A 7,197-nucleotide genomic window follows, 5' to 3' on the forward strand; every position below is an offset into this window, starting at 1 on the left:
CACTACTTCACAGGTCTGTTGGCACTTGTCATTTTTTTTTAAAAGAACAGAACTGTCGGTTTTCTGATACATCGACGTATGCCGCCTCAATTCCTATACCTTTCTAATAATTAATCAAGAACGTTAAATAGCTGATGATGAGCTTTGATTTTATTTTAAATAACACCCTACATTTGAGAATTTCTTTTGGTGGTAGGTGTCTCCAAGCCTGCATGTGGTTTCAATAACCTTTTAAAAATCTGTGCCTAAAATTGATATCAATGGGCACCACATTAATTTTGAATCCCAAACATATGTTTAAAAAAAAATTAAGTGCATGCAATTGTTGCACCAAAGATGTGGTGGGTCTGAATGAACTGGATTGCTAGGCTACAGCAGGTATATAAAGCCCTGCCAACACTGAATTTATTATTGTCTGGGTCTCCAACACCAACATAATGCCTCATCAGTCAATTGATTTGAGAAGATCTGGTAAAATTAAGAGGCTTATGGTCATCCCAGTAATAAGACAATAAGGCTTCAAGCTTAAAATGCAAATAATTTCAAAATGATTGCCAGGACTCGAGTTGTCTTCTGACAGTCACTAGAAAACTAGCAAGCTCTCACTTGTATTCTGCTCATCACTTTGTTGCTTTAGTGTCGTGCAAAGGGAGAAACTCAACACTTGTATCAACAGTTTTGCTAGCTATTTCATTTTCCTTACATTGGCTACTTGGATGTGAACATTTAAAGAACATGGAAGATTTAAAAAAACTAAATTCTTGTTAATTTTCATCATCATTAGGTTGCAAATAATAATGGATGTTGATGCACAACTTTGGAACAACCAGCCTAAGAATGCATTTCCCTCAAATGCAAATCGAAGGGACCAAAGGTGAATGAATAACTGCACTCAATTGCACAAGCATCCCACAAGATTGTACAAGGTCTTGATTGTACTTGATCCATATGTTGCAGTTTGAACATTTGGGTCTCGGGTAGACTGTCACATCACCCAAACCAATTCTGAATTTGAAGGTTAAAAAAAACCTAGATACTGGAAATCTGAAACAAAAACAGAAAATACAGGAAACACCCCAGCAGGCCAGATTGCATCTGTGGAAAGAGAAACAGAATTAACATTTCAGGTGGAAGACTGAAATGTTAACTTTTCTAACAAATTCAGGAGTGACGATTCTTCAGTTAATAAATTTAACCCCATGAACTTTAAATCCTAATTCCATTCCGGGGTGATTTTCCCGATTGCAATTACAAAACTGGCCCTTTTCTCTCGATATTTTCACTCAGAATCAAATAGTCATACAGCATGGAAAAACTTTGGTTCAACTTGCCCATGCTGACCAATGTGCCCCATTTCTGCTAGTCCCACCAGCCTGTGTTTGGCCCATATCACTAACCTTTTCCTATCCATGTGCCTGTTCAAATGTCTTAAATGTTGTTACAACACTTCTTTGTAGGTTTTCCACCCAATGTGTCCACTTTGGCAAGGGTTTGGTGGTAAAACAAAGTTATAATCCTGTTATTTTCCCAATTGCAATGAAGATATCAGGAAGGATTGGCTACATATTGAAATCGTGGCACATGGAAATGCAGAACTATTCAAGCTGGGACATTGTTGCAAACTTAGGTGACCAGAATTTGATCTGCATTACCAGAGGTTTAACAGCAGCAAACCCCCCTTTCCTCTCAGGTCAGGTAATTAGTAAATGCATGAGAAAAATCTAAAAAGTTTATTTGTTTCAAAAATTTAAAGAAACCAAGAACATTTCCTCATATAACAGTGATCTGAATACATAGTTTGATGGGTGTATTAGCAAGAAGAATCGACAACAACGTGGATAGAAGAGTGACTCATTCTGCTTATAATCCACCAGAAGCAACCCGAGCTAATAATCCCGACGGTTCTGCTCTTAAAACAACTAACAGTAGCTGCTGCTCACAGAACAAAATCTATTCTAAAAAAGTTTTACCCAATTTATACAAAGTAGATTAAAACTATGGTTACAAACATTATTTGATTAATTGTGCACTGATTAAACCAATCAATGTTATTCTGTATCACTGTGATTACTATTATAATCATTTTAAATACATTGCTCAAGATAATGTTAGCAGATGTTGTTTGTGTACCGCAACAGGTTTCTCGGACAAGAATGTGAAGTAGTGAAAGTATTTACAGGCAGGCTTTTTGATAATCTTAATCCACCAAAATGAGTGCACTTATCTAGCCAGAAAGTGGTTAACCATCCTGACACAGGGCATTAGTAGTAATGGTAGAAGTTGACGGTTACAATTTTCCACAATACACAAATTGTGAGGAGGAACTTCTTTCTACACCCAGTAGGCAAAGGTTTCTAACTGGATGCTGAGCACCACATCTACTTGCTTCAGTTATTTGAGCAGAGGTTTGTATCCTCCGTGTATCTTCCAATTCAAGTGTAAATGTTTCAGTAGGCCAAAGGCAAATTGTATTAGCAGTGATGAAACACGATTTTAAAAATGCCTTATTGTTATAATTGGTATGCTAATCATTTCTACAGATAGTAGCTTCAACTGTATTAAAACTACAGGCTGAACTTTCCATTAAGTTTTAAAAAATGGCAGAATCCAAACTTCTGACGTGTTTCAGTCAGAGGGTGGTGAAGGTGTGGAATTCTCTGCCTCAGAAGGCAGTGGAGGCCAGTTCGTTGGATGCTTTCAAGAGAGAGCTGGATAGAGCTCTTAAGGATAGCGGAGTGAGGGGGTATGGGAAGAAGGCAGGAACGGGGTACTGATTGAGAGTGATCAGCCATGATCGCATTGAATGGCGGTGCTGGCTCGAAGGGCTGAATGGCCTACTCCTGCACCTATTGTCTATTGTCTATTGTTTCCAATTTTTCTTTGATATTTAAAGGAACAAGACTAGCAAAGATCATTTGGGAAAAAAAAGGAAAAGGCACTAAACAGAAACTGTCCCGCCCTTACTAATTTCTATAGATATGTAATACCCAATTTTTATATCAGCTATATTTGGTTAACAGAATGTTAAGCATTCAATGTGAGAGGCAGCAGGCAGGTGTTGGAATGGAGTGTGACTGCATTCGGTCCAATAATTGTACTTCCTTCAAATAAAATATTATGCAGTGCCAAGCACATCTTTTTCATTCTTCACCAATGTCTTAAACCGTCAAGTAAATATATATACACTAGAACATTGAAAGGGGCTAAAAAGAAAAGACATGGAGCTATTAAAACGCTAATTTAAATATAAAAGTGGGGCGCAATGTTCTAAATTAAGCCATGACTTCAATTCAAGGAAGTAAATATAATGTGACAAAGTTGAAAACAGAATAAGAAAATATTTTCATACAGTGTATGAACAATACATACCTTCAGAGTCATTTCTAGTGGCATAAATGAAAGGACCAAGGCAAGAAGAATGAACATGAATTCAGCATTAATTTACGACAACAATCCAAACTGATGAAGTCAAACATTTACCTTGTGGTGTAGTTTATGTTTTGACACAAGTTATCTGGTGGTGCCTGTCCTAAAATAAAGACAACATTTTACAAAAATACTGTTATTTATTTCTTAGACACAAAGATGATGTTGGCAATCAGGTTACACTAAATAAATTAAAGCTATGGATTATTGCCTCTTATGAGTAATAATCACAGTATAGTACTTTTTGGTTTCATATATTTGGAAGACTACACCAGTGATTAAGACATAAATTTCTATTTTTCTAACTCTCGGAATAAATAAAACAAATGGTCCAAATTTTTAAAGTAAGATGGGTACTGACACATTTGAATCCGTAACTCAAAAAATTCTGAGCTTGTGCTGAGAGGTGTTCTTTTTTAAACAGACCAATAGGAGGTGGGATTCCAGTTCCACAAGAACGATCCGCTTTTAGAAAGGAAAGTTGTGAAGCAATTCATTGCAAAGAGCGTGAATATTCGCCATCAAATGTTTATGTTAAAGCGGGACCCTGGGGATATTTAAATATTAACTATCCAAATTAGAGAATCGGATTGTTGCATTGTTCCTGTCAGTTAAGATGCTGCACGATATCGATACATGCCCGTAAAATAAATAGACAAGCAGAACCGTAGAAGACAGTCGCACACGTTTCTCCAAAATATACTCCATATATTAGACCTGGTTGCATTATTTTTTTAAAAGGCCGATAATTGTTAACGGACAAAGTAAACAGCAAAAATATATTTTAATACTATACACAGCCTTTTACAGTATTTTCTCAAGTTATGTATCTTGCGCTTGTCTTAAACTTCCATCCGAACACACACACTTGCCGAGCATTGAAGACTGCGTCTCAGTAATACTTTAAATTGTAACCTATCTATCACGGTACCATATTAAAGATCTTAATTTGGGGTGCCGGTGTTTAGAAGAAGAACTGTACAGTAGTGTGAAGACATTACCCACTTTTAATAAAAATAGACAAGGCGATAAAAAGACTGGTCTGCAATTTCAAATTTGAATTGAAGCATTTTAATTCTATTTATTTTCCCATGCTTCGGCGAATTTCCCAAAGTCTACTTTGAATCATTACTCTCCAATCAGCAATATTGTAAACGGCTTATTGTTTGTAACAAAGTACTCCGCAACAGCGGAAGTACCACCCTCCTTGCTATGTCATACGTCAATTGGCTGTGTGACGCTGTCACTGGTCTAATTTGGCATTTTCCTGATTGTAGGTCAACTATTGTTTGGTAGTCTGAACTGTCAATCTGCTAATGCCGGAAGACTACGATGTATAGTAGTATTCCTTCCATGCAATATTTTCTGAGTTGCATTTTGTTACCTTAGTCAAGGTGTGATGGCTGTTTACGCAAGCAGCATTATTTTGAGATGAAAGATTAATAAACGGAGAAAGGTCGCACTTCTATTCTCTCTTTTATCATTCGGTTAAGTTGTAACGCAACCTCAAATAAATAATCGCAACTAAACAACATACCATGTTTCTTTCTGCAATCTTTACGGACATCCTGACATCGAATGCCCACTTTTCTCGACGGTTTACCATATACGGAACAAGAATAAGCAAAATATCTGGAGGAAAATAAACAAACCCGTCGAATCATATGGGACTACCTTGTTTTCATATCATCAATTTAAAAATTAGATCTGGAATTGCGTCATCCCATCGCTTGGTATCGGTACAATTAGTATCAGTCAAATTGATGCCCGCCAAAGTACAATTTAATGTACTCCGAAATATTTTCGACTCTGCGCTATTTAGTTGTACGGTACATATAAGCCACATTAGTTTAAAGACTCCACAAGCTACGTTATTGTGTCCTTAAATAACGTAACGAACAAAAGAAACCGTAAACGTGTTTGATGAAATTAACGCAGGTACATCACGGAACACTTTTATGTACTTTAAATAGCAGGAAACAATGTGGGACACTTACAGATTCTCGTAAACCGATACCTTCATGTGATCCGAAAGTAACTGAATGTATGCTCTTTGGTATAATGAATCTTCATAAACATCGACGTTACATTTACCCCACTACAAAGCTTACCCTTTTATGCAGTTTCAGCAAGCTTCAAGGAAGTTGTCCTTTTGTTCTACTATTTATAGATTGCGTCAACATTGCGAAAAGGGTAGGCGGAGCGGTTCCTGCAGGAAAGCGCGCAATACACGCGACCTACCATCTCGTCGTAGTAAACTAGCAGGTCAAATTATCCCACGTGTTATAGCCTATGCAATTGGAATTTATATATCAGAGCCGATCAATTTGTGTAATATGATGGGGTAATTTAAAAATATACATCTTTAACTTACCGATTGGTGTGTACTCGAAGTGAAAAGGTCGGATGAAACATAATGTACATGCTTATTTAAACTTAGTTTTGAGACCTATGAGTTATGCCGTTGCTGCTTCAAACACTATTTACTAATGCTCATCAGTGTTAGTGGTCTTAAATATTTGTTTGCAAGGACAGGGAAGTGATAATACGTGGAATGTTTATATTTAGTAACAAGGCGTTGTTGCTTTGTGTAGGCATAAATTAAATACGAAAGTCACGATTTACTGCCGCTAGTTTACAAAAAGTATCTGCATTGCTGTGTGCTGATCCAAGACGATCTACATGCTACAAGATGAGCTAGAGAGCTTGATAGCATGGTGTCAAGCCAACCACCCCTCCCTCAATGTCAGTAAAAGGAAGGAGCTGGTCATCGACTTCAGGAGGTGGGGTGGAGAATAAGCCTTAGTCTGCATCAGTAATGATTAAGTGGAGATGGTCTAGAACTTCAAGTTCCGACGCATAAATATCACCAACAATTTGGCCTGGTTCGACCCCATTGACACCACAGTCAAGAAAGCACACCAACATCTCTACTCCCTCACAAGTCTCACGAAATTCAGCATGTCTTCAATGACATTTACGAATTTCTAAAGTTGCACCATAGAGAGCATCCTATTCATATGCATCACAGCTTGATATGGCTCTGCCCAAGACAGGTAAATTTGAAGAGTTGTGAACGCTGCCCAGTCCATCATGTAAACAGGCATCTCCAACTTCTACCCCCTCCCTCATTGACTCCATCATACTGCCTTGGGAAAGCAGCCAGCATAACCAAGAACCACTTACACCCCTGCCATTGTCTCTTCTTCCATCGGGCAGAAGATAAAAAGCTTAAAAGCACATACCACCAGATTCAGGAACATCTTCTTCCCTGCTATTATCAGACCCCTGAATGCACCTTTCATGTGCTAAGGATGAATTCCTGATCTCCCAATCTATGTCATTGCTGCCCTTGCATGATTTTTCAATCTGTACTTTCTCCAACTGTAACACTATATTCTGCACTCTACTTTCTGTTTCGCACTTCCTGATGTACTCATGTATGGTTTGGTTTGCCTGGATTGCATGCAAAACAAAGTTGTTCATGGTACCTTGGTACAAGTGACAATAATATACCAATACCAACATTACACAATTAATGGAAAGTTATTCATTAGATGATTTCTATTAAATGTACAGTTTACAGTTTAGTTTATTGTCACAAGTACTGAGGTACAATGAAAAGCGTTTGCTGTGTGCTATCCAGTCAGCAGAAAGACAATACATGATTACGATCGAGCCATTTACAGTGTATATATACATGATAAGGGAATAACGTTTAGAGCAAGGTAAAGCCAGCAAAGTTCGACCAAGAGTTGGCTGAGGGTCACC

General features: G+C 37.7%; 1 long non-coding RNA gene across 6 annotated transcripts in view; it reads right to left on the reverse strand.

The window, feature by feature from the left end:
• LOC144598552 (uncharacterized) overlaps positions 1–5,533 on the reverse strand; it is a 52,183-nt gene extending 46,650 nt beyond the window's left edge. For all 6 annotated transcript variants that reach the window (XR_013547877.1, XR_013547880.1, XR_013547879.1 and 3 more), the window contains exons 1-3: positions 5,424–5,533; positions 4,964–5,058; positions 3,481–3,529 (exon numbers count right to left, since the gene is read on the reverse strand). This is a non-coding gene — a long non-coding RNA (uncharacterized LOC144598552). The remainder of the gene's footprint in view (positions 1–3,480; positions 3,530–4,963; positions 5,059–5,423) is intronic.
• Between the last annotated feature and the right edge of the window lie 1,664 nt (positions 5,534–7,197).

Source organism: Rhinoraja longicauda, chromosome 12 (genome assembly GCF_053455715.1).
Source record: "Rhinoraja longicauda isolate Sanriku21f chromosome 12, sRhiLon1.1, whole genome shotgun sequence".
Classification (NCBI taxonomy): Eukaryota; Metazoa; Chordata; class Chondrichthyes; order Rajiformes; family Arhynchobatidae; genus Rhinoraja; species Rhinoraja longicauda.